The sequence below is a fragment of the Bufo bufo genome, chromosome 9 (assembly GCF_905171765.1).
Source record: "Bufo bufo chromosome 9, aBufBuf1.1, whole genome shotgun sequence".
NCBI lineage: Eukaryota > Metazoa > Chordata > Amphibia > Anura > Bufonidae > Bufo > Bufo bufo.
Genome location: NC_053397.1, coordinates 42102864 through 42118802, shown reverse-complemented (window position 1 = coordinate 42118802; position 15939 = coordinate 42102864). Strand labels below are relative to the sequence as shown.

The following is a 15939-nucleotide window of genomic DNA, read 5'->3' as shown; positions in this document are numbered from 1 at the left end:
CCGGTGATGTCCGGGCCCCGCAGCCCCTCACACCGGTAATGTCCGGACCCCGCAGCCCCTCACACCGATGATCTCCGGGCCCCGCAGCCCCTCACACCGGTGATGTCCGGGCCCCGCAGCCCCTCACACCGGTGATGTCCGGGCCCCGCAGCCCCTCACGCATCCTCTCCATGTATATTAATACGAGGGCTGACTGAGGGGAGCTCCCGCCTCCCTGCTGCCCCCTAGCGGCCGGCTGTGTCCTCGGCCCCGGAGCATGCTGGGAGTGTTGAGTCATGGGGGCTGTCGGCTCCCGGCTCGGGGAGACGGTGTGAAGAAGCCGAGGGTGCGGGCGCTGACCTCCTCCTGTCACATCTCTCCCCTCAGACATGGTCCGGGGAAGGCTCCTAGGAGGACAGAGGCTGGGATCTCGTCCCGGGAGAGGTGAGCGGGCGGCGCGGGGTCCTCCTCAGCCTCCCTAGAATATTCTTATTCTAACACAGCAGCCGCCTCCTGCTGCAGCCTGCACAAATCATGGGCGTTCATTCACATGAGGCGGTTGGATGCCTCCTCTGGTTTACAGGATGCTCTTGTGTCTGTGCTGCCTGTATTGTGCATCACTGATATAGCTGAGTGCATGCTGTGTGCTGTATATACATCACTGTGTGCACTACCCATCACTGTGTGCACTACACATCACTGTGCGCTCTGTACATCACTGTGTGCTCTGTACATCACTGTGTGCACTACCCATCACTGTGTGCTCTGTACATCACTGTGTGCACTACCCATCACTGTGTGCTCTGTACATCACTGTGTGCACTACACATCACTGTGCGCTCTGTACATCACTGTGTGCTCTGTACATCACTGTGTGCACTACACATCACTGTGCGCTCTGTACATCACTGTGTGCTCTGTACATCACTGTGTGCACTACCCATCACTGTGTGCTCTGTACATCACTGTGTGCACTACCCATCACTGTGTGCTCTGTACATCACTGTGTGCTCTGTACATCACTGTGTGCTCTGTACATCACTGTGTGCACTACCCATCACTGTGTGCACTACCCATCACTGTGTGCACTACCCATCACTGTGTGCACTACCCATCACTGTGTGCACTACCCATCACTGTGTGCTCTGTACATCACTGTGTGCACTACACCTCACTGTGTGCTATATACATTACTGTGTGCACTACCCATCAGTGTGTGCTCTGTACATCACTGTGTGCACTACACCTCACTGTGTGCTCTGTACATCACTGTGTGCACTACACCTCACTGTGTGCACTACACCTCACTGTGTGCACTACACCTCACTGTGTGCTCTGTACATCACTGTGTGCACTACCCATCACTGTGTGCTCTGTACATCACTGTGTGCACTACCCATCACTGTGTGCTCTGTACATCACTGTGTGCACTACCCATCACTGTGTGCACTACCCATCACTGTGTGCTCTGTACATCACTGTGTGCTCTGTACATCACTGTGTGCTATATGCATCACTGTGTGCTCTGTACATCACTGTGTGCTCTGTACATCACTGTGTGCTCTGTACATCACTGTGTGCTCTGTACATCACTGTGTGCTCTGTACATCACTGTGTGCTATATGCATCACTGTGTGCTCTGTACATCACTGTGTGCTCTGTACATCACTGTGTGCTCTGTACATCACTGTGTGCTCTGTACATCACTGTGTGCTCTGTACCTCACTGTGTGCTATATGCATCACTGTGTGCTCTGTACATCACTGTGTGCTCTGTACATCACTGTGTGCTCTGTACCTCACTGTGTGCTATATGCATCACTGTGTGCTCTGTACATCACTGTGTGCTCTGTACATCACTGTGTGCACTACACATCACTGTGTGCTATATACATCACTGTGCGCTCTGTACATCACTGTGTGCTCTGTACATCACTGTGTGCACTACACATCACTGTGTGCTATATACATCACTGTGTGCACTACACATCACTGTGTGCTATACACATTACTGTGTGCACTACCCATCACTGTGTGCTCTGTACATCACTGTGTGCACTACACATCACTGTGTGCTATATACATTACTGTGTGCTCTGTACATCACTGTGTGCACTACACATAACTGTGTGCTCTGCACATCACTGTGCGCTCTGCCCATCACTGTGCGCTCTGCCCATCACTGTGCGCTCTGCCCATCACTGTGCGCTCTGCCCATCACTGTGCGCTCTGCCCATCACTGTGCGCTCTGCCCATCACTGTGCGCTCTGCCCATCACTGTGCGCTCTGCCCATCACTGTGCGCTCTGCCCATCACTGTGCGCTCTGCCCATCACTGTGCGCTCTGCCCATCACTGTGCGCTCTGTACATCACTGTGTGCACTACACCTCACTGTGTGCTCTGTACATCACTGTGTGCTCTGTACATCACTGTGTGCTCTGTACATCACTGTGTGCTCTGTACATCACTGTGTGCTATAGGTCTGATGTAGCTGAGTGCATGCTGTGTGTTGTGTGTGGCTCTTGTACAGTATTTGTCTCCCATGTGTACTATGTGTCCCCTCCATGGCTCCTAGTCACGGACTGCACATGTGCAGCATGTACCCGGCGCTGTGCACACATGGATACATACTGGATCAGTGTCATGATAAAAGTTGCTGTCTCCGGTTTGGTGCTCTGCTGCTCATTCATGCTTCTCTCCTGTCCGCTCTGTGCCTTTTTGTGGCCGGCTTGTACTATTCTTATAGGGATGAGATGTAATAGTAGATTTCTAGGGATGTTTTTTAATATTTTATGGCGTTTGCTTTCTGACACTCGCAGGCACGGCCATGGGTGCACATAGGGTGACAGGTTCATTCACTGCAATGCCACATGCCGGCAGGGGGGGATTTAGAAGGATGGATTATGCTGTATAGATCTATTTTTTTCTCTTTTTTTTACTACTACATTACGTTTCCTTCCTTTTATGTCATATAATCATTATAGCTTTTTTCAGTGCTTTTCATTTACCATCCTGGTATCTCGATGAGGGCTCATGCACACAACCACGTTTTTTGTCTGCAACAGATCTGCATTTTTTGCGGGTCGGATGTGGACCCTTTCACTTCAACGGGCTGCAAAAGATGCGGACGCTACGCCGTGTGCTGTCCGCATCCGTATGTCCTTTCCGCAGCCCAGCAAAAAAATAGAACATGTCCTATTCTTGTCCAATTTGCGGACAAGTATAGGACAGTTCTACAGAGGGCAGGACGTTCCATTCCACAAAATGCGTAACCCACACGGCCAGTATCTGTGTTTTGCGGATCCGCCAAAAAATGGCAACGGCCGTGTGCATGAGCCCTGGGGGTAGTGAATTTAAAGTGCATCTGTCAGCAGTTTTGTACCTATGAAACTCTCTGACCTGTTACCTGTGCGCTTGGCAGCTGAAGACATCTGTGTTGGTCCCATGTTCATATGTGCCTGCATTACTGAGAAAAATTATGTTTTAATATATGCAAATGATCCTCTAGGAGCAACGGGGGCGTTGCCATTACACCTAGAGGCTCTGCTCTCTCTGCAACTGCTGTGCCCTCTGCACTTTGATTGACAGGGCCAGGCATGATCACGTTTGCACTGCCCGGTCCTGTCAATCAAAGTGCAGAGAGTGCAGCAGTTGCAGAGAGAGCAGAGCCTCTAGGTGTAATGACAACGCCCCCGTTGCTCCTAGAGGCTCATTTGCATATATTAAAACCTCATTCTTCTCAGCAATGTGGGCACATATGAACATGGGACCAACACAGATGTCTTCCTGTGAGCGCCATAGCTTTCCCTAGACCAGTGACGTCATGTCCATTGGCCTAGGAGCAGCTCAGCCCCATTGAGTGCGATACCAATTACAGCTGCTCTACAATGTATGGCGCTGTGCTTGGTGAACAGGGAGAAGCGGAGTCTTCTCAAACAGCCGATCCGCCGGGGTCCCGGGTGTCAGACTCCCACCAATAAGATACTGTTGACCTATCCTGAATTCTCGGAAAACCCTTTTAATGGCCATGCGGCACCTTCATTCCGGCTATACAGTGCTGCCTAATTGGCTATGCGATTCTTGACCGCAGCTAGCCCCGCCCAAAATGGCACACGACCGCGCCACCATATCAATTTGGCGGTCTGTAGACCAGGAATCTGCAAAATACGGATACTGAACGTGCATGCTGCGTTTTCTACTAGAATTGGCTATTGTGGTCCGCAAAACGTACAAGAATAGGACATGTTGTATAATTTGAGGAGCGGCCAGCGCATGGGTGGCGTTTTTTGTGGACCCATAGAAATGAATGGGTCCTCTTGTGATCCGCAAAAAAAATGTGGATTGGACGCAGACCAAAACTACGATTGTGTGCATAAGTCCCAGAGGTTGTCCGGGGTACGAAAAAGACATCTAGTATCATCTACTGTAGTTTTGTTGCACGGGTGTTTTTATGCTATCCTCACCACCGGGGCGTGGTGGGGGATGGGTTATTAACCCCAGCATATTCACAGGAACAGGCATAAAAAATAACTGAAAGCTACTGTAGTCAGGGACTGGAGTAGTTTTCAATCTAGGTGCACGGATTTCCGAAGGATGCACCGAAATGATGACGTCAGCGGAGAGGCTGTGAAAGGCTATAGTCAGCCTTTTGATAAATGACCACCAGTAAAGTCTAGGTGAACCACAAAAATGTCCACGTCACTGCCCACTGAGCCCATTCAACGGCGTCTAGTCCTTACTGTGGTTCCCCAAAAGCGGTGAAATGCCGTGAGCCTTGCTGTACTTTGCACCCTTGGAGTCTGGAAGGTCTGAACCTGCTGCTCTTTGGACCCTTTATCCATCATATCATCACAGTCGTTAAAAATCAAAAATTTTTTATTCTGGACTTAGACACTCTGTAAGTGTCCTATTTCCTGGACATTTGATGCACAGAGAGATCCGCAGATATTTTCACTTGTCAGAAGACGCCAGTTGGTGCTGAAGGAGCTTATGGTGGTCTTGGATCACTTGCCCCCTCAGTTTTTTCCACTTTTGAGTGTCAATAGGTTATCCATCTGAAACAAGTTGGACTGCAATGTTTATGGAAAACCCCAATCACATGAGAGGTTTTCCAATACTTAGATATTAATGACCTATTCTGAGGTCGGACACCCTGCACCACCCACTGATCATCTGTTTCGGGTGCCCACACAGGACATCCAGGGCTCCATCCAGGGTTTGGTTTCCGGTGCTAGAGCACGGCAGCTCCATTCACTTCCATGGGAGCTGATCTACATTAGACGGGTACACACCTCCACTGTCCAAAACGGCTGATCCCTATTAGGGAATTCTGCGTGAAGTCAACTCCTCTATTTAGGATCCTCATCTCTTGACCTCCTGGTTACAAAGGGCATCTGACGCTCTGGAGGACACGCCCTGTCCTGCATTACACAGACAGCACATGGATTTATATGGGGACCGTGTAATGCTTAATTTCTCCTGCGGTGGCGCTGCAGGGAAATAGAACTTCTAGGCCTCTTTCACACGGGCGTCGTGTTTTTGACCCGGATAAGATGCGGGTGCATCGCGGGAAAAAGCGTGATTTTTCAGCGCGAGTGCAAAACATTGTAATGCGTTTTGCATGCGCGTGAGAAAAATCGGCATGTTTGGTACCCAAACCCGAACTTCTTCACAGAAGTTCGAGTTTGGGTTCGGTGTTGTGTAGATTTTATTATTTTCCCTTATAACATGGTTATAAGGGAAAATAATAGCATTCTGAATACAGAATGCTAAGTAAATTAGGGATGGAGGGGTTAAATTCTTTTTTATTTTTATTTAACTCACCTTAATCCACTTGTTCGCGCAGACCGGCTTATCTTCTGTCTTCTTCTTTGAGGAATAAAACCTTTTGATGACGTCAATGTGCTCATCACATGGTCCATCACATGATCTTTTACCATGGTGATGGATCATGTGATGAGCGTAGTGACGTCACCACAGGTCCTTTTCCTGTGCACAGCAAAGAAGACAGAAGAGAAGCCGGCTGCGCGAGCAAGTGGATTAAGGTGAGTTAAATTATTTTTTTATTTTTTTTTTAACCCCTCCAGCGCTATTTTACTATGCATTCTGTATTCAGAATGCTATTATTTTCCCTTATAACCATGTTATAAGGGAAAATAATAATGATCGGGTCCCCATCCCGATCGTCTCCTAGCAACCGTGCGTGAAAATCGCACCGCATCCGCACTTGCCTGCGATTTTCACTCAACCCCATTCCCTTCTATGGGGCCTGCGTTGTGTGGAAATCACACAAAGAGGAGAATGCTGCGATTTTCACGCAACACAGTGATGCGTGAAAATCACCGCTCATGTGCAAAGCCCCATAGAAATGAATGGGTCCGGAATTCAGTGCGGGTGCAATTCGTTCACCTCACGCATTGCACCCGCGCGGAAATCTCGCTCGTGTGAAAGAGGCCTTACTTATCACAGATCACAGCTGGTCCTAGCAGAAGGACAATTTATGATAGGTATAATGGTCTCCAAAGCAGAGGACCCCTTTAAAAATGCAAAGTTTTCAAAGATGAAAGCCATAGGGGCAATGGGGAGAGAATGATGGGATTTTTTTTATTCCAGAGATCCCTGGGGCACAGCTCATGACATCCCTGATGTGTCTCGTATAGTCCTGCCTGATCTGTTGCTGGTTGTTTATGGATGCCACCACATACTTGGGTCCTATTAATTAAATTAGGATGCACTATAATCTCTGGGCATAGAACGGCTGCCTTATCGGTCGCCTCGCCCAGCGCTGTAGAGTATGCCTGCCCTGTAAATTCTGTCTGTGTTAGTACCTACATGCATTCCCCATGTAATAACGATTCCGGAGCATCTCTTCTTATGGCTCTAAGTTGTGCCGTTCCTTTATTATTCCTACTAGAAGTTATGAATGAATTGCTAGCAGTTTACAGTGAAGGTCCAGATGGGTGTTACCAGTTGGCAGCACTGATTGGATGGTGTCAGATGTGCAGGGACCCCCCCCCTCCTTCCCCAACTGGCAACACCGATCTGGATTTCCATTGCAAACTGTTAGTAATTAATTCATAATGTCTAGTAGGAATAATACAGGGATGTCACATCATAGAGCCATAAGGATAGATGCTCCAGAATTGTTATTACATGAGGATGCAATGAGTGGCTAAAACAGACCTGTCAGGAGAGGGGACAGGTCCTGTTTAAAGGGGTTCTCTGGTAATGATGTCATTTTATGGCCAGGAGCTCGCCCCATTAAGCTACCTGTTCTTCACCGCTTGGGTCCTCCGGTGTTTCCATCTTCCAGTCCCCGCACTGTTTTCTTCCAGCGCTGCATGGGCATGGTCAAATGCTCCACTGCAGCCAATGACTGGCTTCAGCAGTGATCATTTTACGGCGTTAATTTTTCGGTATAAATAACATAATATCTTTATTTTCTGGGTCAGTACGATTACAGTGATACCAAATACACATATTTTTTTTTTAAGTTTTACAACTTTTTTAGCAATAAACCCCTTTTTTTTTTTTTAAGAATTGCATTGCCACTTCCCAAGACCCATAACACACATGGAATTGTGTGAGGGCTTGATTTTTGGGGGACGACTTGTATTTTTCATTGGTATCATCTTGGAGTAAATGGAGCTTTTTGATCGCTTGTTATCACATTTTTTCGGTGGCAACAAAGAATAAATGAGCAATTCTGTCCTTTTTTTTAATATATACCCGGTATATATTTTTTTTACGGTGTTCACCGTAGGGGATAATATATGTGATATTTATGTATTCCGGGTCGTTACTGAGGCAGCAATGCAAAACATATGGGGGAGATTTTTTTATTTTTATTTTTTTTCATTGAAAAGCGTATTTTCAATGGAAAAAAAGCAGATTTTTTTAGTGATTTTTATTTTTTAATAAATAATTTTTTTTATTTTTTTTTACTTTTTTTACCACTTATAGTCCCCTTAAGTGATAAATTAACAGACAGCTTTTTGATTGCTTTTAAAATGCAATGCACTATCACTATAGTGCATTGTATTTTAATAGCAATGCTATTTATTGACCAGCAGGCTGCGCCAGAGAGGAAATTACTCAAGGCTGGTCTGGACCCCTACATCAGACCCCAGGCAGCCTTCACACACATCGGCACCCCACGATCGCATTTGTGGGGTGCTGATGGGAGACAGAGGGAGTCCGCTCCCTCTGTCAGCAATTTACATGCGGCGGGAGCCATTGCCCGCGGATGTAACGTGTTAAACAGATCTGGGCTGTTAGAGTAGGGCCGCGGCTCTCATGTGAGAGCTGGGTGCCCGCTGCACGGGGGACCCATGCAGCGCTTAGACTGGGCCACCGTAAAAAAGGCGTATGGGTGGTTACTAAGGGGTTAAAGGGAACCTGTCACATTTAATATGGTGTTTGAGCTGCAGGCAGCAGGTTATAGAGCAGGAGGAGCTGAGCAGACTGATATATAATATTATAAGAAAGGATTCCATAATTCATTTAAAGTCCTGCTCGTTCTGGGCTTTGAAGTCCAGGAGGCGGTCCTATCAGTGATTGATAGCCTGCCCTCTATGACTGTGTATACAATCACTGATTGAAGTCCAGGAGGCGGTCCTATCAGTGATTGATAGCCTGCCCTCTATGACTGTGTATACAATCACTGATTGAAGTCCAGGAGGCGGTCCTATCAGTGATTGACAGCCTGCCTTCTATGATTGTGTATACAATCACTGATTGAAGTCCAGGAGGCGGTCCTATCACTGACTGACAGCCTGCCCTCTGACTGTGTATACAATCACTGATTGAAGTCCAGGAGGCGGTCCTATCAGTGATTGACAGCCTGCCCTCTATGACTGTGTATACAATCACTGATTGAAGTCCAGGAGGCGGTCCTATCAGTGATTGACAGCCTGCCCTCTATGATTGTGTATACAATCACTGATTGAAGTCAGGGAGGCGGTCCTATCACTGACTGACAGCCTGCCCTCTATGACTGTATACAGAGACAGCTGTCAATCACTGATAGCTCCGCCTCCTGGACTTCAGAGCCCAGAATGAGCAGGAATATAAATGAATGAAATACAAGTTCTACTGAATCTTTTCCCACAAATCTATATATCAGTCTGCTCAGCTCCTCCTGCTCTATAACATGCTGCCTGCAGATTATTTAGCATTTTTGTGGTGACAGTTTCCCCTTAAAAATGCCACCTATGAATCCTCTATGAGCAAGAGCAAAGTGTGTGTGCCCACCACCTCACGTTTTTCAAAGCCCCACACGCCGCCATCACTGCAAATGTTTAGCATTTCGGAAACCATCAATTCAGGCCATTTACGCGCAGCAATTAATGTTAGAGGGGTTGGCATTATTTGGATGGTATGCAGAACCACCGCAGTCAAGTATACCTTAGTTATCACAGTGTGACTAATTCTAGTCCACGGGGAAACTGGCATCTGCTGTTCTCCGACACATAATGTGCGGTTTGATGACCTCAGCCGCTCTAGAACCTCCTGTAGGACAATAATGTCAGTCACTTGCTATTGACCATTGATGATGATGACGATGACCGTGCCCCAAAGGGATTCTGCAGCAACATGATTTTATTTTTATCACAAAGCAGCAGAAGGCTCCGTCATCTCTCACAATGTCGAGAATTAGAGAAATGACATCCATACGGGTCACGTCAGCTCTTCCCTGACTCATTCTTCAGGCCCATAATGCAGAGAATATTTCTTCCTAATCAGGAACACTTATCTCCCAGCTTTGCAAGAAATCACGTGGAGGTTTAAATAACATGGGGCGAGATGCGACTAGGCGTAGACGCGGCGTCGCTCACGTATGGGTGGCTGTATTCAGTGCCGCTCTCTGAAGGGGGGGGGGGGATCATGCCGTAAAATTGGTATATTGCAGAATATTCGTCTTGTGATTAAATAGAAGGATTCGTCTTTTGTAACCAATTACCATTTGTCAGTAGTGCAACGGTAACATCCAGAATGAATAGAGTAACCTGTCAGACCCTGTGTAGCTATGTCCACGAAAAGAAGATGGATGGACACAGGCATCACATGATGATATTGTATGTGGTTTGCATGGTAATGTATTGTTCATGTGGTTTTATGGGACCTGAGGGGCAGCTGTCAGCAGTTTTATACCTATGACACTGGCTGACCTGTTACATGTGCGCTTGGCAGCTGAAGGCATCTGTGTTGGTCCCATGTTCATATGTGTCCGCACTGCTGAGAAAAATGATGTTTTATTATATGCAAATGAGCCTCTAGGAGCAACGGGGGCGTCGCCGTTACACTTAGAGCCTCTGCCACTGCCACACCCTCTGCACTTTGATACGACCAGGCAGGATGATGTTTGCGACTGAGCCACAATGCCAAGGGCAGCCGCTGTGCCATGTACAGTGCTGTTCTTGGGCCCCTGATCGGAGGGGTTGCTGGGAGTCAGACCCCCACAGATCAGATACTGATCCCAAAGATAGAGATATAACGTTCATGCGATGTAATGGCGTGGTGGTGCACGTGTCCGTGGACTGGCGTCCCAGGAAATAGCGATGTAGAAAGGACCGGCACTCGCACGGGGTAGCTTTTTAGAATGCTGGATTTATTTGTCACATATCAGTAGTGACGCGTTTCGGCACAGGACGTGCCTTCGTCAGACTGCCTTGATCCTGAAGATGGGTCATCCACATTGAATTCTCAGAAAACCCCATTAGCCTCCATGTAAGTCCTTATGCACAGGACTGTAGTTTTGGTCCACGTGGGTCCACAAATTATAGAACAGGTCCTATTCTTGTCTGTGATGGGGGGTGAGAAAATTGCGGGATCTGTATTTTGCTGATCTGTGGTTTGCAGGCGGCAAAATGGATATGTTCATGTGCGTGAGGACTTAAATGGTGTCACAAGACAATCCCAAGACAATCGCAGACAGTTCAACATCACTGAACACCACGGCAAAACCATTTATCGCAGGGTAAAGGGTAAGTGCCTGATCACCAATTACAAGAAGAGGGGACCCGTGTCTCCCCCCCCCCATATGAATTGAGCTGCGGTTGTGCACTGCTACTCCATCTATCTCTATGGAGGTACTGAAGATAGCCAAGCATCATCCTACCCCAATAGTCCCTTAGAGACGAATGGAGCCGCAGGGTGCAGATAATGCAACCGTCTGCATCTGGTCAGAACGGATCCATTTGTATTATCTTTAACATAGCCAAGACGGATCCGCCTTGAACACCATTGTCAAGTCAATGGTGGACGGATCAGTTTTCTATTGTGCCAGATTGTGTCAGTGGATCCGTTTTGGTGTCTGTCTCCAATAGCGGAACGGAGGCTGAACTGATGCATTCTGAGCGGATCCTTTTTCATTCAGAATGCATTCGAATGCAAACTGATCCGTTTAGGACCGCCTGTGAGAGCCTTGAACGGATCTCGCAAACGGAAACCAAAACGCGAGTGTGAAAGTCGCCTAAGTGCAAAATGCAATAAAACCGTCCTTTATTCTCCTAACTGGATCCTGTTCACTTCACAGAAATCTCAGCCTTTGCTTCATACAGGCGCACATGTCACCAGTCTCCACCACCTCCCCAAATACAACCACACCTTCCAGTCAGGTCCTGGCTCTCCTTGGCGCCACTGCCTCAATTCTCCCGCCAAATGAAAGTTGTATACACCATGCACTCAGTGTTATTACTAGGGATCAACCGATTATCGGTTTTACCGATATTATCGGCCGATATTCAGGATTTTGAACGTTATCGGCATCTATTTTGCCGATATACCGATATCGTATTGGGAACACAGAACGCGCTGCTCTCAGCGCTCTCCGCGTTCCCTCAGCAGCACAGGGGAGAAGGAAGCAGTGTCTCCTCCCCCTGTGCTGCTGCTGCCGCCAATGAGAGGAGAGAAGACAAGAGAAGGGGAGGGGCTGTGGCCGCTGCGCCACCAATGAAGATAAGTCTCTCATTCATTCATATACAGGATGCGGGAGCTGGCTGCAGAATCACATAGCCGGCTCCCGACCTCTATGAGCAATAGCTGCGGTCCGCAGTAGTTAACCCCTTAGGTGCCGCGGATCGCAGCTACCGCTCATAGAGGTCGGGAGCCGGCTATGTGATTCTGCAGCCAGCTCCCGCATCCTGTATATGAATGAATGAGAGACTTATCTTCATTGGTGGCGCAGTGCGCGCCCACCCCCATCCCAATAGTAAAAACATTGGTGGTGCAGTGCGCCCCCCCACCCAGTATTAATCATTGGTGGCAGTGGCCACAGGATCCCCTCCTCCTCCGATCGGAGCCCCAGCAGTGTAATCCTGGGGCTCCGATCGGTTACCATGGCAGCCAGGACGCTATTGAAGCCCTGGCTGCCATGATAAGCTCCATGCTGCTGTGTGCACAAAGCACAGAGCAGCAGGGACAGTGTGAGGTCCTATTCATCCTGATAGAGATCTATCAGGGTGAATAGGGCAAGGGTTCTAGTCCCTAAGGGGGCTACAAGTTAGTAAAACAAAACAACAAAACAAAAACACAAAGATATTAAGTATAAATGAAAAAGATTTACAAAAAAAAAAAAAATGCACGTTAACAATAAACATATTAATTTTCAGCAGATTTGTGTAGGAAATTTTTTTTTTTCTCAAAAATGAAAATTCCCAGAATATCGGTATAAATTATCGGCTATCGGCCTGAAAGTTCACAAATTATCGGTATCGGCCCTAAAAAATCAATATCGGTCGATCCCTAGTTATTACACAGTGCAACTGGAAGGGTTACTGTAGACCATCTGCCCCCGGACCTCCAGGAAACAAGTCCAATGCTACAGCTTTCCCTCTTCGGCCTGAGAGGTGGCACAACCTAAACCAGGCCCATCTCCCCCTGATTGTTAGGACTTTTCATTGACTGCCACGGTTTGAGGGCATGACCAAATATTGCACCAGAAACTATTTGCAGAAGATATTGGCATGCATGTGGGCCAGCCATGAGGTGACCTGTGGAATGAAGCTGTGGCTAGCTGCACCGTTTACCATGGTAAACCATGTCGTAAATGCACCGTGAAGTGTTATTTGGGTGACAGCATTGATGAATGCACCCTAATAATAATAATAATACGTAAAGGGCTAATAAAAGACATTTTCACGTCAGGGAGAAGAGCCTCTGAAAACAGTGGATTTTGCTGTAGAAGAAGAATGCTGATGCAGTTCACATTGATTTCAACGAGCCCAATGTAAGAGCCCTACTACACAGATGACTGCCGGGAGGGAAGCGTTTCCTCCTGTCAATCGTCTGCTCGCTAGAGGAGGAGACCGCTTCTATTAAATGCAGCGATCTCCTCCTCAGTATAGGGATGAGTGATCGCTAATGCATCACTCTTCCCTATACTATCAATGGCAGGCGGGGACGAGCCTCTCTAGTGTCACCTGAGATGCTCTGGAGGCTCGTCCCCCGCCTGCCATTGTGTGCCCCCCCCCCCCCCCGACACCAGATGTTTGCATCCGTGTATAGGGAGCAGCGGCGGTGCGGGGACCAGGAGCGCCGCGGGGAGCGGGGTAAGTATATTCCCTCTGAGGGGCCCGGCACATGGGGGGCTGTTTATGATATTGGATAACCCCTTTAATAATTTACAGAAAGTTTGCCTAAGTGGGGGGAACCATTTTATCATATGACTTTGTGACCCAATATATATTGGTCAGAATTTAATAAACCCCCCTCCTTGGTTGTAGCTGGCTCAGACAACGTTGGCCATGTAGGGTGATTAACACCAGTGGTATTGATTCTTTAAAGGGCCACTTCGATCAGGGTGAGGTGTTTTTTTTATTTTTGTCTGTTTTTCTTTGTAATTTCATCAGTACTGTGCCTTTGAAAATGAAATACAAAATATTGCACTACTGTAGCAGTTATCTAGAGAGATAAAACGCCTCCGATAATAATGATGATCTCTATTTATATACCGTAGCACCAACAGATTCCACAGGGATCAGGTACAGACAGAGTGGACATTACAGTGAGAGGTAATAGGTTGTCTGTTTACTGCTGCTGTGAGGCGCAGATGTTATCTGCTAATATAATAGTAGATTTGTAGAATTGGGACAACAGTAGGGCAGCTCCATTCTTCGGCTGATAGGCCTAGGTAAAGATACCCACAGTGGAGCAGGGCACTTATCCGTCTAATGTGCGATGCTTTATTTGGTCAGAGTGAATGGTCTGTCAGGCGAGGCTGTTTGCCGTGCAGAAAGTAGAATACATGGAGTGACTTCCAAAAAATCAAGTAAAAATACAGGGAGTGCAGAATTATTAGGCAAGTTGTATTTTTGAGGATTAATTTTATTATTGAACAACAACCATGTTCTCAATGAACCCAAAAAACTCATTAATATCAAAGCTGAATATTTTTGGAAGTAGTTTTTAGTTTGTTTTTAGTTTTAGCTATTTTAGGGGGATATCTGTGTGTGCAGGTGACTATTACTGTCCATAATTATTAGGCAACTTAACAAAAAACAAATATATACCCATTTCAATTATTTATTTTTACCAGTGAAACCAATATAACATCTCAACATTCACTATTATACATTTCTGACATTCAAAAACAAAACAAAAACAAATCAGTGACCAATATAGCCACCTTTCTTTGCAAGGACACTCAAAAGCCTGCCATCAATGGATTCTGTCAGTGTTTTGATCTGTTCACCATCAACATTGCGTGCAGCAGCAACCACAGCCTCCCAGACACTGTTCAGAGAGGTGTACTGTTTTCCCTCCTTGTAAATCTCACATTTGATGATGGACCACAGGTTCTCAATGGGGTTCAGATCAGGTGAACAAGGAGGCCATGTCATTAGATTTTCTTCTTTTATACCCTTTCTTGCCAGCCACGCTGTGGAGTACTTGGACGCGTGTGCTGGAGCATTGTCCTGCATGAAAATCATGTTTTTCTTGAAGGATGCAGACTTCTTCCTGTACCACTGCTTGAAGAAGGTGTCTTCCAGAAACTGGCAGTAGGGACTGGGAGTTGAGCTTGACTCCATCCTCAACCCGAAAAGGCCCCACAAGCTCATCTTTGATGATACCAGCCCAAACCAGTACTCCACCTCCACCTTGCTGGCGTCTGAGTCGGACTGGAGCTCTCTGCCCTTTACCAATCCAGCCACGGGCCCATCCATCTGGCCCATCAAGACTCACTCTCATTTCATCAGTCCATAAAACCTTAGAAAAATCAGTCTTGACGTTTCAGCTTGTGTGTCTTGTTCAGTGGTGGTCGTCTTTCAGCCTTTCTTACCTTGGCCATGTCTCTGAGTATTGCACACCTTGTGCTTTTGGGCACTCCAGTGATGTTGCAGCTCTGAAATATGGCCAAACTGGTGGCAAGTGGCATCTTGGCAGCTGCACGCTTGACTTTTCTCAGTTCATGGGCAGTTATTTTGCGCCTTGGTTTTTCCACACGCTTCTTGCGACCCTGTTGACTATTTTGAATGAAACGCTTGATTGTTCGATGATCACGCTTCAGAAGCTTTGCAATTTTAAGAGTGCTGCATCCCTCTGCAAGATATCTCACTATTTTTGACTTTTCTGAGCCTGTCAAGTCCTTCTTTTGACCCATTTTGCCAAAGGAAAGGAAGTTGCCTAATAATTATGCACACCTGATATAGGGTGTTGATGTCATTAGACCACACCCCTTCTCATTACAGAGATGCACATCACCTAATATGCTTAATTGGTAGTAGGCTTTCGAGCCTATACAGCTTGGAGTAAGACAACATGCATAAAGAGGATGATGTGGTCAAAATACTCATTTGCCTAATAATTCTGCACGCAGTGTAAATAAATAAATAAATAAATATTTGAATATGCACAGGCTATTAATATGTCATATATATATATTTTTTTATAGTAGTGTCAACCACCTGATCTGGGAAGGGCACCTGCATCTTGTTGGCCCCCCGATGAGCTCGTGTTTTTT

At 46.9% G+C, this 15939-nt stretch overlaps 1 protein-coding gene across 1 annotated transcript in view; it reads left to right on the top strand.

Annotated features, from left to right (window-relative positions):
- The first annotated feature begins 296 nt into the window (after positions 1-296).
- Positions 297-15939, top strand: part of ERC2 (ELKS/RAB6-interacting/CAST family member 2) — a 944454-nt gene continuing 928811 nt past the window's right edge. The window contains exon 1 of the mRNA XM_040408024.1: positions 297-423. The gene's annotated coding sequence lies outside the window, so the exon portion shown is untranslated. The remainder of the gene's footprint in view (positions 424-15939) is intronic.